Source organism: Chinchilla lanigera, unplaced genomic scaffold (genome assembly GCF_000276665.1).
Source record: "Chinchilla lanigera isolate Chin_1 unplaced genomic scaffold, ChiLan1.0 scaffold00056, whole genome shotgun sequence".
In the NCBI taxonomy this organism is placed as follows: Eukaryota; Metazoa; Chordata; class Mammalia; order Rodentia; family Chinchillidae; genus Chinchilla; species Chinchilla lanigera.
Genome location: NW_004955457.1, coordinates 6,261,710 through 6,265,458, shown reverse-complemented (window position 1 = coordinate 6,265,458; position 3,749 = coordinate 6,261,710). Strand labels below are relative to the sequence as shown.

The following is a 3,749-nucleotide window of genomic DNA, read 5'->3' as shown; positions in this document are numbered from 1 at the left end:
CATGGTCTATATTATAGAAAGTTTCAGGTGTTCCCAAAAAGAATGTGTATTCTGTTATAGTTGGATAGAACACTGTAAATATCTATTAAGCTCATTTGTTGAAAAGTGTGCTTTATTTCGGATATTTCTTTTTTAAATTTTGTTTAGTTGACCTATTTGTAAAAGTGAGATATTGAGGACACCTACTATGTTTCTGTTGTTGTTCATTTGATCTTTATATCTGCTGGTCTTTGTTCTATGATGTTATGTGCACTGATATTCAACGCATACATATTTACAGTTGTTATTGCTTATTGTTCAACTGTTCCTATAACTTATATGTAGTGACTTTCTTTGTCTCTTCTAATCAGTTTTTGAAGCTTACTTTGTATGAGAATGAAATTGCTATCTCTGCTTGCTTTCAGGGTCCTGGTGCATAGAACATTGTTTTTAACCCTTTGATTTCTTTCTTTCTTTCTTGTTTAAAAGACAAATATTTATTTTCATTTGAAATAAAATGGACAATTAAAAGCTCAGGGTTTGGGGCACTAGGAAAGATGGAGAGACACCAAGGAACCCATTTTATGGCAGGGAACTATGTCTCTGATCCCCCCCTGCACTCCAACGTTGGTAAGCCAATGATTTCAGAAGTGAAAGGATACATGCCAGGATGGTGTTTTTCCTCAGATACATCATCCTTCAGGTACAGAACACGATCTCCATCAGATGGCATGCGACCCACACTGACAGAGCGTTAGAAGTCATACAGCACACCTGCTTGCATCCTACATTTGGATACACTGAGCTTCAGCTAGGGAAGGGTACATACTCTAGGAAGCACATCAGTTAAAAGAAGTAAAGACATAATTAATACCTGAGCAAACTCGGAAAGAACTACAACCACAGACCTGAATGTGCACAGTAGATTGTTAGGTGTGTTAGGCAGGTGAGTGATCTGGAAAGCAATGAGTGCACTTCTCAGGTTAGCTTTGTCCTATATCCTTCTGCCCTTTTCCCTCCTCCAGCTTCAAAAGGGCTTTTCTTTAGGCTGAGATGTTATGAGCAGCTCTTTGCTCCCAAAGTTCCACCAGGCTGTCATGTGGAAAACTATGTTGGTTACAACAATGGCACACTGCAGGATGGCAAAGATGGTGTAAACTCCAGGCTACAGTACAAGTAGGGCCAAGAGCAGATAGCCAGAGCTGAGAAGATGATGAAGAGCCATTGTTTCCACAGGTAGGACATGTGCTCCTATTGACTTATTGTGTGCTCTTTGGTCAGCTGCCCGAGGATGCAAGTGAGGAGCGTCTGATAGAGTGATACCACAATAAACACAGCAAAAGCATTTTCACGGATGGTGAAGTCCTCAGAGGTGGAGACACAGGTGAGCACCAGCAGTACAATATTCTATAGGATGTTGAGGCTGAAGTTGAGGCAGCAGAACAGGTGGGAGCCAAGCCATGAGGAGGTGCAATTGAGGTAGTGGTTCTAATAAGTGAAGACCACCATGATGTGGGGCACCAAGTGTAACCTGATACAGAAGTTCCACAAATAACACCCCTGTCCACCAGTGGCCAAGCTTACAGAAGGATGGTAGCTGGGTATGTGAAGAAAACAGGCTAATAACTGGCAGAGTTTGTGTTGTGGAACTATTCTATGAGGATCCAAGGCTCCCTATGCCTTTATTGCCACTCCTAGGAGGAATCCTGATCAGGATGCCTCCAGTGGTGGTGGTAATGAGGAGGCCACACTGGCAGTGGAGGCTTGGAGCTAGGGCAGCCTCGGTGCCTAGGATGGGCCAGGGTGAGCAGCAGGGTTCAGGGGGGGAAGGATTGGTAAAGGGGCCCCATGCTTTGGTTATTTGTCTGTGAATTTCATTTTGGATTAGATGAGTCTTTTAAATGCAGCAGGCTATTGGGTTTTATATTCTGCCTATCTGTATCTTTTATTTGGGGAAATCAAGATCATTTACGTTGAGAGTTACTACTGACTGGTATTGATTCATATGTTCCTGTCACTGCACTCTTTATCTGTTGTTGACTCCTCCCCTCAGTGCCCACGCACTGTTTTTCTACTTACTTACCTTGCCTGATGTATATATTCCATCCAACTTTTTGGCTTTCTTGACTTTATTATCTCTGTTTAGGATATTGTTGAGTATTTTTGAAGTACCTGTTTGGTGTTCATGTATTTCTTAGAAAGCTGGTTTTTTTTAGGGCTTGAAACACCTCATTGTAAATGGTCCTGGCCTTTATAAAGTGTGTGTTAAAAAGTCTACTGTCATCCTAATAAGTGTTTCTTTATTGTTGATGCTTTTGATTTTTGCTTTGCTCTGACAGCTTTTAAGGTTATTTCTTTGTGTTGCACTTCTGGGATTTTGACTATGAAATTTCCTGGAGAGTTTCTTTTTTCATCTTAGTTATTTGGCATAATGCAAGCCTTACTTACCAGTGTTTTGAGATTTTTTTCCCTATACTTGGAAAGTTTTGTGCTATGGTTTCTGTGAACAGATATTTTTATCCCATATGTGTTATCCTCTATTATCTCTAACTCTAAGTAACTGTAGCCTTGTTTTCTTAGAATTGTCTAGTAACTGTTGGATGAATTTTTTTTAAATTTTTTATTTTGAGATAAAAATTTTAATTGGAAAAAATATCCAGATACATTAAAAGATCCCACCAACCCAACAGAAAGGTGGTCCAAGATGAGAAAAGGTAATTAATATATGAAACAATAACTTCACTGTAATAAGAGTTTCTGTTTTAAATTTTTTATTTTAAAAAGAAAAAAATAAAAACAAGGATACAGAATTTTAAAACAAGATAAAAGGAAATTAATAATGGGTATTATATTGCATATTGTTACCTTCAAAATATCTGCTCAGATTAAAAGATACAGGCATGCAAAATTGATCAAGCAATTTAATCACAAACCATTCTTTTCAATGAACAAGTAGAAATTAGTAGTATAATTATTTTAGGTTTGTTGTGTATATATGTACATATTTTTTCTTCCCCCATTCCAGTTTTTCTTTCCTTTTGAGCAGTTTCTTTCCCTTTTCCAGAGGCATTCTTTATGTCCCAGATTTCTGTTTGGCACCTTTTAATGGAATCTATTAATCCAATTTATCATTTATATTTTGAACCATTTTGGTCAAATATTCCAATATTTATTTGTCTCTTCCATAGCCACATTGATCAGTTTATTGATAGTTCCACTATCTTTTGGGTTAAGCTATCTTTGATCTTACCAAATTTCTTTCCATTCTCTTTAATCTCCATCTTCTATGTTGACATCACTGAGAGTAAGTAGATAAGTAAATATTGCCTTCATTTATCTTTTCCTCAGAATTGAAAGGTAAACGAACCATTTTTTTTTCTATAGCTTGTATTTGGCCCTTAGGATTAAGCATGGAGGAATGCAGAGGGCAATGATCATATTAACATTTTGCAAATGTATTCCTCATGCTTCAGTGGAGCTCAGTTTGCTGAAACACATTCAGCCATTTTCATATAAGTATCATTACATATTTATGGGCATTGTTATGCATTGAATATGCATATAATACACAAGTTAGTATCTGTATAAGTAAATACATATACACATGCCAGTTATTCTACAAACGTATATAGTTGAATCATTATCATATACACCCTATTATTTGTAAGTATTTTACTTATATATGCAAGGGATTACAACTTATAGTTCTGCCTGTTTCCTTTGTTTCTTTTGGAAGTTGAAATATAAATGAGCATATTTAAGTTCCCAAA

At 37.0% G+C, this 3,749-nt stretch overlaps 1 pseudogene; it reads right to left on the bottom strand.

Moving 5' to 3' along the window:
* Positions 1-1,006: 1,006 nt before the first annotated feature.
* LOC102025547 lies at positions 1,007-3,260 on the bottom strand (annotated as a pseudogene).
* Positions 3,261-3,749: the final 489 nt, after the last annotated feature.